The sequence below is a fragment of the Camelus ferus genome, chromosome 6 (genome assembly GCF_009834535.1).
Source record: "Camelus ferus isolate YT-003-E chromosome 6, BCGSAC_Cfer_1.0, whole genome shotgun sequence".
Lineage (NCBI taxonomy): Eukaryota > Metazoa > Chordata > Mammalia > Artiodactyla > Camelidae > Camelus > Camelus ferus.
Window position 1 is genome coordinate 12,627,600 of NC_045701.1, and position 17,385 is coordinate 12,644,984.

A 17,385-nucleotide genomic window follows, 5' to 3' on the forward strand; every position below is an offset into this window, starting at 1 on the left:
ATCTCTTGCCCATTTTTCTATTGGGTTGTTGAATTTGTAAAAATTCACTATATATTTTGAATACAAGCTCTCTGTCAATTACACGCACTATCAATCTACCAGAGTTGCCTTATCAGAATACCACAGACTGAGTGGCTTCAACCACAGAGGCTTATTTTCTTATACTTCTGGAGGACAGAAGTCTAAGATGAAAGTGCTGGTTGGGTTGGTTTCTGGTGAAAACCTCTTTTCCTGACTTACACACAGATGCCTTACTCCATCCGTCCTCACATGGTCTTTCTCTGTGTTCACACTCCTAGTATCCCTTCTTTTTATAGGAACACCAGTCCTACTGGATTCGGGTCCATCTTTATGACCTCATTTAACTTTAATTACCCCCTTATAAGTCCTATGTCCAAATACAGTCATATTGGGGGTTAGGATTTCAATATATGGCTTTGTGGGGAACACAATTCAGTCCATAATGTATGCTTAGTAAGTATTTCATGTCATTTTTGGCTTCCTTTTTCGCTCTCTTAATGCTGTAAATAGAATGTCCTGATTTTAGTGGTAGTCTCATTTATCAGTCTTCTTCTTTATAATTAGGGCTTCTTTGGATTTTAAGAGATCTTTTCACAATCAAATGTCATAAAGATAATTTTCTGTATTATCTTTTAGAGCTCTATTGTTTTGCTTTTATATTCAGAGCTACAGTCTCATCAAGTTGATTTTTGTGTGTGATGTGAGGATGGGACAGGACTGAGGTTTATTTTTTCCATATAGATATCCAATTTAACCAGCAGTATTTATTGAAAATACCATGTTTTTGCCATTGCTCTATGGGACCTATATTGTTGTTAATCAAGTGCCCATAATACATTGGTCAATTTCTGCATTCTTCAGTCCCACCCTCTCATCTATATTTTTATCCCAGGATCAATACCACTCTGACTTTATTATTATAACTTTATTACATGTGTTAATATTCTAAAAGCGAATCCTCCTACTTTGTTTTTCTTTATCAAGAATTTCTTGGAACTCTTCATTTATTTAGAGGGACAAACTAGCATTTGAAAGCGAAATTATCTGATGCTTGTAAATGGCTTTAAAATATATGGGCAAAATGGTAGAGGGAATAGATGGAATAAAACTGGCAAAGTGTTAAAAATTTTTTTGAACCTATAAAATAGGTACCTAGAATTTTTAAAATAATTTTTCTACTTTTGCACATCCTTGAAATTTTTAAAATAAAAAATTAAAATTAAAAATCTATACTATACATCACCAAATGAATGTACTGAATAAACTCTGTCCTTGTGTTTAAAAAGAGCTGGTTAACTAAAAGTCATTGAATTGTACACATTAAATAGGTGAATTGTATGGTGTGTTTGGTAATTTTTACATATAAACTGTCTCTCCTGTGAATGATAACAGAATTTTATTCTATTGATTTATTTTTATGGATTTATTTATTTATTTATTGCCTTGCTTCAAGAGCCAGAATCTTCAAAACAATTTCCAGTTGGAGAAGTGATATCAGGTGTCTTTGTCTTGTTCCTGATTTAAGGAAATTTTCAACATTTCACCCCTACAGATGACTGACATGTTGTATCATTTTATAGATACCCTACAGACTGATGCAGTTCATTTTAACCAGGTCCCTGCAGGTTAGTCAATGGATGTTAATATTTATCTAATACTTTACAAATATTATCTGATGAGGCAATCATATAATTTTTTCCTTCATTCTGATAATGCTGAATGTCATGGCTTGCTATTTCAATGTTATTCAATCTGTGTTTTTAGAAGAAACTCAGCTGTTTACGTTATCCTTCATATATTGTTAGATTTGGTTTGCTAATATCTATTTAGAATGTTTGCATTTACATTGATGAATGCTATTATTCTGTAATGTTTTTCCTATAAAGCCCTTTTCAGGTTTTAATATCAAAGATATGCTGCCCTCATCAAATTAGCTTGAGTGTTTCCCTTTTCTTCAAGACTTGAGATGAGTTTGTGATAATTGGCATCATTTCTTCTTTGAAAATTAGGTATATTTTTCTGGTGATGCCATCTGGGTCTGGAGTTTTACTTGTGAGAAGATTTAAAATTACACACTTAATTGCTTTCATTGTTACTGGACTATTCAGACTTCCTATTTCTTACTGTGCCAGTTTTAGTAATTGTATTTTTCTAAGTATTTGTCTACTTCATTTAAGTTTTAAAGTTGATTATTCTAAGATTCATAATATACTACTGTGATCTTTAAATGTCTGAAAAGCTTGTGGCAAAGCCTCTTTTAATATCTCACTTTTTTTTCTCTCTCTCTTTGTTCTCGGTAAGTTTCACCCTGTTCCCTAAGCAGTTTTGTTAGTCTTTTCACAGAACCAACTTCTGGTTTTGTTAATCCTATTTTTATATATTTTTTTCTTGCCATTAATTTCTGCCCTTTATTTCTTTTTTCTATTTTTGTGGGGATTTTTTTCTTAATATCTTGAAGAGATTGCTTATGTCAGTGACTTTCAGCCATTCTTCTTTTCTAATATACTCATTAAAGACTATAAACTTCTCTAAAAACCTGTCTTTGTTACATTCTACAGTTTTCATATAGCACTTTAAATTATCATTCCATTTAAAATATTTGCTAGTTTTCATTGGAATTTCTTCTTTGATTCAGGGGTTATTTATAAATGAATTATTTTTAAATTTTTAATTACAAAAAATTTAAAACATACATAAAAATTGAGATGGTAGCTTAATGAATCCACTTTGGGCTCATAGTCCAGATTCAACAATTATCAACTTATAGACTTCTTTTTTATTCATATTTATTCCCCATCTACTCCTCTACTCTCAGGACTATTTTGAAGTAAATCATTGGTAAATATGTCATTTGTAAAACTCTTAAAAATATAAGGACTCTTTTTTAAAACATAACCACATTATTCCTTAATATAACCCAATATTGAATCAGTTTAAAATTTCACAATTCTCATAACCAAATTTTTACAGTTTATTAACCAAATAAGTCATCATATCTGTCTTTCACAATTGATGGATATATCAGAAGTGTATTTCTTAATTTCCAAATATGGGAATTTTAAGGGGTCTTTACATTGTTTATTCTTTGCTGAATTTCATATGGTCTGAGAACATACTCTAATTTTATTTCTTTGGAATTTGATGAGACTAGTCCTATATTTGGTCAAATTCTTGAAATATTGTATGGGTACTTAATAAGAATTTATATATGTATTTTGTATTTTGGGGTTTAAGTGTATAAATATATCCATCAGACCTAATGTGTTGTGTTTTTCAAATATTTAATGTCTTTACTAATTATTTTCTGCTAGTTCTATCAGTTACTGAGAGAGATGTATTCAACATCTACCATTCTAACAGTAGCTTTATATAATTCTTCTTCTATTCTTATTGATTCATACTTGTATATTTTAAAACTAAGTCATTAGGTACATATAAGTTTAAAATGATTTCCCTGATAAACAGAACTTCTATCATTATATAGCAGTTTCTTCATCTTTAATAATCCTTTTTGCCTGAATAGCTTCATCTTGATATTAGTATAACCACAATAGCTTTCTTTTGTATAGTATTTGTATGATACCTCTTTTTCCAAACTTTTACTTACAAACTTACTGAATCATCACGTTTAGACATGCCTCCTTACATGCCTAAACATGACAATGGCAAAAGGAGAATTCCATTTCAAGACTGAAGCTTGGAAACCCTGTGTGAGTTTCCAGAATGTTGACCTACCTTATAGATTTTGGACTTGCAGCTCCTCAATTCTTGTAAGTATTATACTGGATTCAAAAATGACTTGTTGAGATTGGGCCAACACTGGTGGAGTAGAAAGACCTTGAGCTCACCTCCTCTCATGAGCACAGCAAAATCATAACTAACTGCTGAACAACCATCGATGAAAAAGACTGGAATCTACCAAAAAATATCTTTTACAACTAAAGATATAAAGAAGGAACCACAAGAAGATGGTAAGAGGGGTGCACTTGTGATATAATCAAATCCCATACCTCTGGTGGGGATGACCCACAAACTGGAGAATAATTATATTGCAGAGGTTCTCCCACAGGAGTGAGAGTCCTGTGGGCCATGTCAGTATCCCCAGCCCAGGGTTCTGGCACCAGGAAGAGGAGCCCCCAGAGAATTTGGCTTTGAAGGCCAGCATGGCTTAATCACAGGAGCTGCACAGGGCTGGAGGAAACAGAGACTTCACTCTTAGAGGGCACACACAAACTCTCACATGCACTGGGACCAAGGGCAAAAGCAGTAACTTCATAGGAGCCCGGCCCAGTTCCTACCTGCTTGTCTTAGAGGGTCTCCTGGGGAGGCAGAGGTTGGCTGAGGCTCACCCTAGTGACATAGATATTGGTTATCAGACATTTCAGGGAGTATTCATCTGCATGAACTCTCCTGGAGGCTGACATCTTGCTTGGGTCATTAGTATCAATACCTGGCCCCATCCAACAGCCTGGAGGCTCCAGTGCTGGGATGCCAAAGGTCAAACAACTAACTGGGCAGGAACAGAGCCCCATCCATCAGCAGACAGGCTGCCAAAAGACTTCCTAAGCCCAGAGCTGATTCTAGACATGTCCCTAGACATGACCCTGCCCAACAAAGGGCCAGGACCCAGCTCTACCCACCAGTGGACAGGCACTGGCCCCTCCTACCAGGAAGCCTATACAAGATTCTAGACCAGAGTCACTCCCAAGGGGGCAGACACTAGAAGCAAGAAAACTACAATCCTGCAGCTTGAGTAACTGTGTCTGCAAATGCAGGCCAGACCATACCCTGGGACTAGCTGGCCCCTGGCCCTTTGGTGATAAAAGGGAAGTGCACTGCTGTGACATATAGGATGTCTCCTACAGAGGGCCACTTATTCAAGATCGAGAAATGCAACTAACGTACCACATACATAAAAATGCTAATAAAAATTTAGACAAAATGAGGCAACAGAGGAATATGCTTCAGACGCAAGAACAAGATAAAATTCCAGAAGAAGAACTAAGTGATGTGGAGATAGGCAAAATACTTGAGAAAGAGTTTAGAGTATTAATTGTAAAGATGATATAAGAATTTGGTTGAAGAATGGATGTACAAAGAGAGAAGTTATAAGTTTTTAACAAAGGATTAGAAATATAAAGAGCATACAGCTCAGTGGCAGAGCCCATGCTTAGCATGCACAAGGTCCTGGATTCAATCCCCAGTACCTCCATTAAAAAATAATTAATAAATAAACCTAATTACACCCCCCCAAAAGAAAACATAAAGAACAACCAGAGATGAAGAATGCAATAACTGAAAAATATACTAGGAGGAATCAATTGTAGAATAAATGATGCATATATATGGACTGCTATACCAAAACCTCATGGTAACTGCAAAACAAAAATCAATAATAGATATACACACCCAAAAGAAAAAGGAATCCAAAAATACTAGTAAAGATTGTCATCAAATCACAAAAGAGAACAAAAGAAGAAAGGAAAAAAGACCTTCCTCCCCTCCAAAATCCAAAACAATTAACAAAATGGCAATAAGAGCATATATATTGATAATTACCTTAAATGTAAATGGATTAAATGCTCCAACCAAAATACACAGACTAGCTGATGGATATAAAACAAAACCTGTATATTTTCTGCCTACAAGAGGCCCACTTCAGATCTAGAGATACATATGGACTAAAAGTGAGGGGATGGAAAAAGGTATTCCATGCAAATGGAAATCAAAAGAAAGCTGGAGTAGCAATACTTATAAAAGAAAAATAAACTTTAAAATAAAGATTGTCACAAGGGACAAAGAAGGACATTACACAATGACCAAAGAGTCAACTGGAGTAGAAGATATAACAATTGTAAATATATATGCACACAACTTAGGAGCGCCACAATATGTAAGGCAAATGTTAACAGACATAAAGGGAGAAATTGATACTAACACAATAACAGTGGGGGACTTTAACACCCAACTTACATCAGTGTACAGATCATCCAGACAGAAAATCAATAAGAAAACACAGGCCTTAAATGACACATTAAACCAGATGGACTTAATTGATATTTATAGAGTATTCTATCTGAAAGCAGAAGAATACATATTCTTTTCAAGTGAACATGGAACAGTCCCAAGAATAGACCACAAGCTGGGCCACAAAACAAGCCCCAGTAAATTTAAGAAAATTAAAATTATATTAAGCATCTTTTCCAACCACAACACTATGAGATTAGACATCAACTGCAAGAAAAAAACTGCAAACACGTGGAGGCTAAGCAGTATGCAACTGAACAACCAATGAATCACTGACAAAAATCAAAGAGGAAACTGAAAAATACTTAAGAGACAAATGAAAATGAAAACACAACCATCCAAAACCTCTAGGACATAGCAAAAGCAGTTCTAAAAGGGAAGTTTATAGCAAGCTTACCTCAGGAAACAAGGACAATCTCCAATAAACAACCTAACATTACACCTAAAGCAATTAGAGAAAGAAGAACAGTAAAACCCAAAGTGAGTAGAAGGAAAGAAATAATAAAAATTAGAGCAGAAATAAATGAGTAAGAGACTTAGAAAAAAATAGTAAAAGATCAATGAATCTAAAAGCTGGGTCTTAAAAATGGTAAACAAAATTGTTCAACCTTTAGCCAGGCTCATCAAGAAAAAAAGGGAGAAAGCCCAAATTAATAAAATCAGAAATGAAAAAGGGGAGGTTCCAATCAACACCACAGAAATACAAAGGATCTTAAGAGGCTACTATGAGCAACTATACACCAACAAAATGGACAATCTAAAAGAAATGGACACTTTTTTAGAAAGGTACAATTTGCAAAGATTGAACCAGAAAGAAATTAAAAATATGATCAGTACTGAAATTGAATAAGTAATTTAAAAATTCCCCAAAAACAAAAGTCCAGGACCAGATGGCTTCACAGGCAAATCCCACCAAACATTTAGAGAAGAGTTAATGCCAATCCTTCTGAAACCATTTCAAAAAAATTTAGAGGAACACTTCTGAACACATCCTATGAGGCTACTATCACCCAGATGCCAAAACCAGACAAAGATATGACAAAAAAAGAAAATTATAGGCCAATATCACTTATGAATATAGATGCAAAAATCCTCAACAAAATACTAGCAAACTGATTCCAACAATACATTAAAATATCATACAACATGATCAAGTGGGATTTATCCCAGGGATGTAAGGATTTTTCAATGTCTGCAAATCAATCAATGTGGTGTATCATATTAACAAATTGAAGAATAAAAACCGTATGACCTTCTTAATAGGTCATATGCAGAAGAAAGCTTTTGATAAAATTCAACATCTATTTATGATAAAAACTCTCCAGAAAGTGGGTATAGAAGGAACATACCTCAACATAATAAAGGCCACATATGACAAACCCACAGCTAACATCATACTCACTGGTGAAAAACTGAAAGCATCTCCTCTAAAATCAGGAACAAGACAAGGATGCCCACTATCAACACTTTTATTCAACATAGTTTTGGAAGTCATATCCACAGCAATCAGAGAATAAAAATAAATAAAAGGAATCCAGATTGTGAAAGAAGAAGTAAAACTGTCACTGTTTGCAGATGACACGATATTATAGATAGGAAACCCTAAAGATGCTACCAGAAAACTACTAGAACTCATCAGTGAATGTAGTAAAGTTGCAGGATACAAAATTAATATACAGAAATCAGTTGCATTTCGATATACTAACAACAAAATAGAGAAAAAGAAATGAAGGAAACAATCCCCATTTACCACTGCAACAAAAAGAGTAAAATACCTGGGAATAACCCTAAGGAGGCAAAAGGCCATTACTCTGAAAAATATAAGATGATGATGAAAATAACTGAAGATGACACTAACAGACGGAAAGACTTACTGTGCTCTTGGATTAGAAGAATGAATATTGTTAAAATGGCCATACTACCCAAGGTAATCTACACATTCAGTGCAATCCCTATCAAATTACCAATGGCATTTTTTACAGAACTAGAACAAAAAATTTTAAAATGTGTATGGAAACACAAAAGACCCTGAATAGCCGAAACAATCTTGAGAAAAAAGAATGAAGCGGGAGGAATCAGGCTCCCTGACTTCAGACTATACTACAAAGCCTCAATAAATCAAAACAGTATTTACCTAAATAAAAAAACAAGCAAACAAAATACCTCAATAAAAACAAACAAGCAAACAAACAAAAAAAACAGTATGGTACTGGCACAAAACAGACACATAAATCAATGGAACAGAATAGATAGTCCAGAAATAAACCCATGCACTTACAGTCAATTAATCTACAACAAAGAGGGCAAGAATATACAGTGGAGAAAGACAGTCACTTCAGTAAATGGTGCTGCAAAAACTGGCAGGCTACATGTAAAAGAATGAAATTAGAACATTCTCTAACACCATATACAAAAACAAACTCAAAATGGATTAAAGACCTAAATATAAGACCAATACTCTAAAAATCCTAGAGGAAAACACAGGCAGAAGACTCTCACATAAATTGCAGTAATATTATTTTGGATTTGTCTCCAAGAGTAATAAAAATAAAAATTAAAATTAATAAATAGGACCTAATTAAATTTAAAAGCTTTTGCAAATGAAACCATAAACAAAATGAAAAGACCACCTATGGAATGGGTGAAAACATCTGTAAATGATGTGACTAACAAAAGATTAATTTCCAAAATATACAAACAATTCATACAGCTTAATATCAAAAAACCCAACAACCCAATTAAAAAATGGGCAGAAGATCTAAATATACATTACTCTAGAGAAGACATAGAGATGGCCAACAGGCATATGAAAAGATTCTCAACATCGCTAATTATTAGAGAATTGCAAATCAAAACTGCAATGAGGTACCACCTTATACCTGTCAGAATGGCTATCATCAGAAAGTCTACGAATAATAAATGCTGGAGAGGGTGGAGAGAAAAAGGTACCTTCCTACACTGTTGGTGGGAATGCAAATTGGTGCAGCCACTATGGAGGACAGTATGGAGGTTCCTTAAAAAACTAAAAATAGACTTGCCATATGATCCAGCAATCCCACTTTTGGGCACGTATCGGGAGAAAACTCTAATTCAAAAAGACACATGCATCCCAAGTTCATAGCAGAACAATTTACAATAGCCAAGACATGGAAGCAACCTAAATGTCCATCAACAGATGAATGGACAAAGAAGATGCAGGTATGTATATATAACAGAATACTACTCAGCCATAAAATAAAATAATGCCATTTGCAGCAACATGGATGGACCTAGAGATTATCATACCGAGTGAAGTAAATCAGAAAGATGAAGATAAATATCATATGATACCACTTATATGTGGAATCTAAAAAAAATGATACAAATGAACTTATTTACAAAACAGAAGGAGACTCACACTCATAGAAAACAAACTTACGGTTACCAAAGGGGAAGTGGAAGGGATAAATTAGGAGTTTGGGATTAACATACACACACGATTATGTATAAAATAGATAACCAACAAGGACCTACTGTATAGCGCAGGGAACTATATTTAATATCTTGTAATAACCTATAATGAAAAAGAATCTGGAACAGAATGTGTGTGTGTGTGTGTGTGTGTGTGTGTAACAGAATCACTGTTGTCAACCTGAAATTAACACAATGTTGTAGAGAGGACAGGTTCAGTCAGACTCAGGACCCTTGAATTTAGAAAATTAGGTGGAAGATAATCCAGACATAAGGCTGGGAATTTGCAAAGCCAGATATCAATAGTTTAAATGAAATATTTAATTTAGAAAGAAAAGAAGGTGGGTATGCCTCCACATTCATGAGTTATAAAGACAATACATAAGCTCATAAAATGCAGTTGCAAAAAGGGATGTTTGAGAGAATCAAAACCCACTTCTTTTGTTACATATGAGGAACTGAGACCAAATTGATCAAAAAGAACAGATTAATAGAATAGAAAGAGTACAGAAACAAAGAATAAAATTGATGAGGAAAGAATATTACATAGGCTTATTTGTTTAGGTCGTAATGTCTTATTTAGCAAGGTAGTTTGTAATTACTATTATTAAATTTAATTAGATATTATGGGACCAATAAAGCAACTACTATTCGTGCCAATTACTATATTAGTGTTTTAAGAATTAGTACTGCTGAAGAAACACAATTTGCAAATAAGAAGATGCATTAAAAATGCACTGTAAGAAAGAAAATGTTTAATAATCTGTATTAGGAATGCACATTTAGCATTTTCTCAGAAAGATAGTAAGTGAGAAATAGCCAATTTATGCTGGGAAGTCCTTTTTTCTTTCCCTTTACCTCCAAGGCTATTTGACACCCAGGGATATAGAGGGTTGACCTCATATTCTTCTCAGAAGAACCTTGGACTTGCTGCCTAAAGATGGAAATCTGAAACCCAATTTAACCACCGACAAGTCACAAGCCCTTCATAATTCACTCATCTCTCAGATACTGTTTCCTTGTCATAAAGATGGGGATAAAATGTCCATTCTATACATTAGAAAAATATATTAAAATACAGATGACCCTATAAAATGAGTTTTTATAATCATCTAAACCACTCTAATATTAAATTCAACTTTCATGGAAAGAAAGCAGGTAGAAATATTTGTTCAGCTACATTTGTCTCTTTTGCCTTTATTCTTTCTGCACAGCAAAGAATATTCTCCCAAGTATTTGACCAACAGAACAGAACATGGTAGTGAGATGTTAAAGGTGGGTGTGGAAGGGGGTGCTAATAACAGCAGTTTCAATTCATAGGTTTCTTACATTGAAACAAACTCCTTTAGAAGTAAAAGCGGACTCTCTCAAATGCTGGCAGCCTCCTTGTCACCTGGTAGAAAACTGAACTACTTTTTCACTACCCAGTAAATGTGGTGTTTTCCTGGGCACTGTAAGCAATTAAACAATAATTTTCCTAAATACCTTGTATATTTACAAATGAAAGGGGAGGGAGCATTTAAAAGGAATTAAATTAAATGCAAGTCTGAGTGACGAAGTGAAAAGAGGTGGCCTAGAACTCTAGAGGACCCTATTCACGGACCCCACCATGAGCTAACTGGCTGACGTCAAGAAAATTACTAAGCACCCTCAACTATAATATGAAGCCAATTAGCTAGGTGGCCCCTAAAATACTATTTTGTTGTCAGATTAAAAAATAATCATGATTTGCATGTTTATGTATCTGATATTTGAAAATTATTCTCTGGCACTATTAAATCTCTAGAGAAAGTAGTTATATAAATAATGCTTTTAAATATGTGCACACATGAAAAAATGAATAAAATATACATTGATGCTTTTTTTAATTGACCTAAATTATCCATGAATTATTTGAAATAATAAATCACAATACAATTGGCCAGACTGATACTCCACAATGGCTGCTCAATACGCCTCATAGTACTAACAACCATCACATATGAAAAGCTCATATATGTCTGAGCTGCACTGTGCGTATACCCTCTTTCTTAATCCTTTCATTACTCGGTAAGTAATATTAAGACATTTATTGATAAGGAAATTGAGGTTCAGTTCACTAGCAAATGAGACAGCACAGGTCTGCCTGACTCCCAGCTACACAATACTGATACTACTAAAATCCTGCATCACCAATAAGATCACCTTCAAGGTGACGGATTCTTAAAGAACTACGAAAAGGAAGAGGCTGGGAATCTACTGCAGTTTAAACTGCTGACAAGCTCTTAAGGGTTGGTTAGTAAATTCATTATTTTGTTATATAATTACACCTAAAAATGGTTAAGATGTTCTTTTATACAGATCAACCTGAAAGACTCAAAAGTGCACATCACCCAAGAGAAATGAGAACAAAGCTCTCTTGTTAAGAGTTCCTAGATAATTCAAACCCGCTTCTTGATTTACCTCTGCCTACCCCAGGCTGAACTTTCCAATAAAATCACTGCAGTATGAAAAAGAAAATGTAGTGGCTTAAAAGAAAGAGGGGATAAAAGGGCCTTGTGTTGTCTGTGCAAATCAAGACCCATGTAAGAGTGACTTGGCAGACTCCCAAACTGTCTGGGTGACGTGCACAATTTTCCCCTTCTCATGCCCTATTGGGTCCATTTAAGTAAGAAGTGGATGTAAAGCACAGCTTCAGCAGTTATCAAGGCTTTTTCTAGACACTGATGGAGAACTGAGGCTGCCCTAGATTGGTGTCTATCACCAATTTTATCTGCAGATAAACCAGGGGGCGAAATACGTTAAAGTGTGGAAAGTATGGATTTTTAAAAAAAGAATCTAGCGGGCTTATTTTGGGCTGGGGTTTTGGCAGCTCAGACGTGCTTGAAATAACAACTGAAACTGCAGACTGCATTGTGCCAGAACAAATGCGCCTGCTCCCCACCCTCTACCCACACCAATCTCTCATAGCAGAGCCACAGAGCAGGCTCCCGGCTTCCACTCCTACAGCCGGGAGAGCCGGGGGATATCACGTCCAGGGCAGAAGTGATAAGCGAAGAAAAAAGAGGGTTGACTTCTGCATCAAAGAAGGAGGATACCCTAAACCTCAACAGAAGCAAATCCAAGGTCATCTTCGGAAACCAGTTAGAGTGAAACGGATTTGCTTTGCAAGGCAAAGCGTGGAAGTCACAAGCCAGAGAAACTGAGAGCAGCAGGGGGCCTGTGACCAGGGGCAGGTCAGAGCAGGGGCTGGCAAACTTTTTCCGTCATGGGCAGTATTATAAATACTGTAGGCTTCCTAGGACATGTGGCCTCTGCTACAGCTACCAACTCTACCATTGCAACTACTACAGAACGTGGAAATAATGCAGTAAAGCTGTGTTTCTGTTAAACTTTATATATGGACACCGAAATTCGAATTTTACATAATTTTCACATGTTACAAAATAGTGTTCTTCCTTTGACTTTTGTTTTAGCCATTTTAAAATGTGAAAGGCATTCTTGGGGCATGGGCCCTACAAAGAGGCAGGCCACATCTGGCCCATAGGTCATTGTTTCTTGTCCCCTGGGTCAGAGGAAGCCATTCAGAACTGATTGTATAGAGTGCCTCTGAAGGCTTAAAAATGGACACTGAGGAGACAGCTGCAGAAAAACAAGCCAAGAATCTGATTTAAAAAATAAATATTTTAGACCAAATTACCAATAATAGAAAATAACAACAATAATCATTACTTATATAGATCCTACTGTGCCCCAGCCACTGTTCTTTACATCTATTGTATCTCTGTTGAAGTTGGAATTATTATTAGCCTCATTTTATAAGAAAACGGAGATAAGAAACACAAGAATATTGGGAGAGCTACAGCTATCCATAAGCCTTTATCTGCCATTCTGAAATCCCAGAAATTTGGAACCAGAACAAATTTATTGCAAGACCTGTCCTGGCCTGACTTGATAGCAAAACCCGACTGAACTGACATGTGGTTATGCATAGTTTTATATTTCTTTCACTTAGGATTAACATTCATACATTTCACGGTAGAAATATTAATTTATTTAATGTAGGATGCTGCCCCAGACCCTGCTGGATTCTTCCATAATAGTTGACAGGCTAATAGCATTACCTTACTGAGGTTTAAAAAATTCTGACTTTCCAAACATATCTGTTTCCACGGGTGTTAGGTAACTGATTGTGTACCTGTTTTAAATCCATATTCTCTAATAAAGAATGAATTGATTCTCACAAATGATTGTGTGGTACAGTAAAAAGAAAAGAAGATTAATAGTTAGGAGTTTGGGGGTCCAATTCATCCTGTTACTAATTAGTTTGGTACCTGAGAAATTGTTTCACCCTCTCTGGGTCTCATTTTCCTCGTCTTGATCAAGGGTTATAAACTCAAATACCCATCGGGTCAGGCAGGACATGGAAATGGGAAAAGCAGAGTATCTGTAGCACCTAGGAAGGTAGAGGTCACAGAAAACTGGAAAACATAGGATCTGACTTCTGCCATGTGAACATGTATGGCCTATATCTTCTGAAAATTTCTTTTGAGAAAAACCAAAACCTAGATTTCTATGTGAATTGACCTAAATTCAAAACAAAACAAAACAAAACAAAACACTGTGCAGGCCAACAAAACAAGTCCAAGTCCGTAGGCTAAATGTGATATCCAGGCTGCACCCCCGACCCAGCATTGGCTGTAATAACTGCTTGCACTGCATTCAGATGCAAATTCCCTTCCCTGGGGGTTTCACCTGTGGCTGGAAGTGACGGGCCTTCTCTAAGCCCCATACATATTCCACTTAGTCAGCTCTTGGCCTGTGTTGTCTTCCATTTTCAGTTATCTTTTCATATTATCATGTCTTTTATCCTTAACTAGATTATAAGATCCTTGAGGGTCCTTGAGGGTGGCAGTGCATCTCTGACTTTCCATAACAACTGGCACTGTGCCTTGAACACAGCAAGGGCTTAATGAAAAAACATTTGGACTGATGTTCAAACAGGCTATAAATAGCTACGGCTAAATCACAACAGCCCCAAGTCTGACTTACTTGGATTCCTCATTGCCCGTGGGAGAGGTAAAAATCATCTGATAGGGGCTGTAGAATCCAGCAGCCCGAAGCTAGAATGCCAGCTCCTTTGCTTCAAGCTATGACCTTGATTTTATCACATAATTTCCCTGAGAATCAATTTCTTCACTTGTAAATTGGAAGGTTAACAAGAGTTAACTCATTCTGTGGATTAAGTGAAATAACGCATAAAGTCTGTGGCATAACACAGATGTCAGTAACTACTGATTTTCTTCCTTGCTTATGCGGCCAAGGAAAGGGGAAGTTTCTTCCAGAAGACTGAAGACTGTTCCACCTACTACTCATTTGACTCCTCTTCATCTACAGAAAACCAAGCCCGACTGCTACAGAATCCCCAGGGGCGGGGTACACCTCATGAGAGCTCAAAACATGATCTACCTTTATGGTGCATCTTGTGTGATTTCAAATCATCTGTGATCTTCTGCATTGCCTTGAAAAAAATCATTCTTTTCTTTCAAACAATCAAAACACCTCTGTGAACGCAAGGTTTGTGGCAAGAAGATATTCGTAGCTTCAAAAAACTTGGAGGCAAACTTGGCAAAGCATAAAGCCCTGTGTGATTTTCAACATAAGCATCAGAGAATTTAGTCAAGGACGAGATGCTCAGGATTATTATATGCAGAATGTAATACGTTTATAAAATAAATAGTTTCATTAGGAAAACATACAGTGATTCCGTATTCATAGACACACTTGATGTCTGTCCATGTGGGCTGCACGAGCAGAAGTTTGCCAGAGTGTGATAAAAAGGAGATTGTAAACAGGACTTCTAAAATGTCTGAGGCTGTTAATCATAGAATCTCTGCATAGAAAGGGACTCTTATAGCCACCTCATCTGGCTCTCATCTCTGTCCTTTCTTGGTGGTCATCCTGGATCTGCTTAAGTACTTCTAACCTGATGGAGAACTTCCTCTTTCCTGTGATAACCTTTCTTATATTGAGAAATAAAACTGAGACAAGATTGGCTTCCCTACAGCTACTTCCTGTGCTCCCTTAGTCTGGTTTCTGCAGATATACAGGCTAATTGTAAGCATCCACATGTGTATGCATGTATTTTGCAGATCCCATAGTGTTCCTAAAATTATTTAAGATGTGACAGACAACAGAGAATGAGTTTAGTGCCTTCTTTCCCATGTTGTCATCTTGATGGTAAAACCCAGGCATTGTGCCTTATTTTAGAATGCCTAACCAGGGCATAATGTCCCTGTGCACAATGATCTCTCCAGTAAGCATTATTTTCGCTAATCATGTAGTTTGCCCTCATTATGGGATCAAAAATGCAAAGGAAAAAAATGCCTTTCTGATAATTCTAGTGCACCTTGCTGCAGTTCAAGGACTATTACATTTACAGTAATTCACATATTCATTCATGGTTATGTGCAGCTCCTGTTTTGTCATTTTTGAAAAGGAAATTATACATTGAGTGTGGTCTGCCTGTGATAATTAGAAAAGCAGATCCCCTTGCATCCTTACAACTGTGAGGTGAAGACAACCCTTTCTCCTTGGGCAGCGATCAACAGGCTGTTTTTGCAAAGGGCCAGATAATAAACGTCAGGCCCTGCGGGCCACACAGTCTCTGCTGCAAGGACTCAGCTCTGCCCCTGTGGATGGAAGGCAGCCACAGGCCATATGTAAACAAATGGCCGTGGTCACGGCTGAGTTCCAAATAAAACTTTATCTACAAAAGCAGGTAGTTGCTGGGATTTAGCCCCCAGGTACAGCATGATGGAGGGGAAAGAACAGGGATTTAGGGGAATGGAGTTCTAACTGGTTTTCCTTAAGCTACCAGTGAAGAAGGATTAATAAAACAGCCACATTTAGGCTAACAGATTGCTTATTCTTATGCTTGCCCTTAAAATGGTCAACTGACCTGATTGACCAGTTGCTACTCACAGCTCCAGGCCTGTTGTTAAACTGAAGCTATTAATTTTACTGTCTCTGCTTTATTTCAGTAATCGAAAGCAATAATCATACTTGGTTTCTGAGTTGTTCTCCAAGGAGAAGGTCACAGAACTGTCACCTTACAAAATAGGCTAAATATCAAGACCACGCCTTGGGTGCTTACAAGATAGATCAAAAAAGTGATGGCTTTTTTTTCCCCCCTAGCCTTTATAGAATTGGTAGCCTAGAGGCATCATGACACGACTTTAAGTCTTTGTTATCAGAAAATGATTCTGTTGATTGTTTACTGTTTGAGCTATGGCTCTATGATCACCCCACCCCATCCCCAAGGTGAGTTCACAATTTTGAAGGCACTAGCCTGCTGTGATTCCCTTTGCCCGGCAAAGTAATAAAGCTGCCTCTTGTCTTCTAAGTTCCAAGACGCTGTCTCTGAGCTTCAATTTGGCTCGCCAGGGACGGTGAGCCAGTCTCTCGGCAACAACGGTATGATGGCAAGGACTCACTTCACAACTTTGAGCTCCAGTCTTTGTCTCTTAATGGAGCAAACTAGATGATTCTTAATTGCACTGCAATTTCTAAATATCTCTGAGCCATTTCTCAAAATCTCTCAAACAGTTGAGGTTACTGAATTATTGAGATGGCATTGCAGCTACATTCAGAATGGTTTATCAAGGAGGGAGGGTGCAGCTCCGTGGCAAAGCGCCTACTTAGCACACATGAGGTCCCAGGTTCAACCCCAAGCACCTCCATTAAAATAATAATAATAGTAATAAATTTAAAAAATGAGATGAAAGTCTGCCTTTAAGAAAGTGAAATAAATTTTTAAAAAGAATGGTTTATTAAAGCTTTCCTTAAGACGAACTACAGGGATTCCAGAAGGGCCCTATAGAAAGTCAGTCACCCATGCAGGTGTCA

The 17,385-nt window shown here is 36.5% G+C and overlaps 1 protein-coding gene and 1 long non-coding RNA gene across 2 annotated transcripts in view; both read right to left on the reverse strand.

Moving 5' to 3' along the window:
- UNC13C (unc-13 homolog C) overlaps positions 1–17,385 on the reverse strand; it is a 638,789-nt gene that overhangs the window by 411,442 nt on the left and 209,962 nt on the right. The window lies entirely within an intron of this gene.
- On the reverse strand, positions 743–11,622 carry LOC116664098. The gene is made up of 3 exons (XR_004320437.1): positions 11,611–11,622; positions 3,713–3,717; positions 743–889 (listed from the first exon to the last, which is right to left on the reverse strand). It is a non-coding gene; the product is annotated as an uncharacterized LOC116664098 (long non-coding RNA).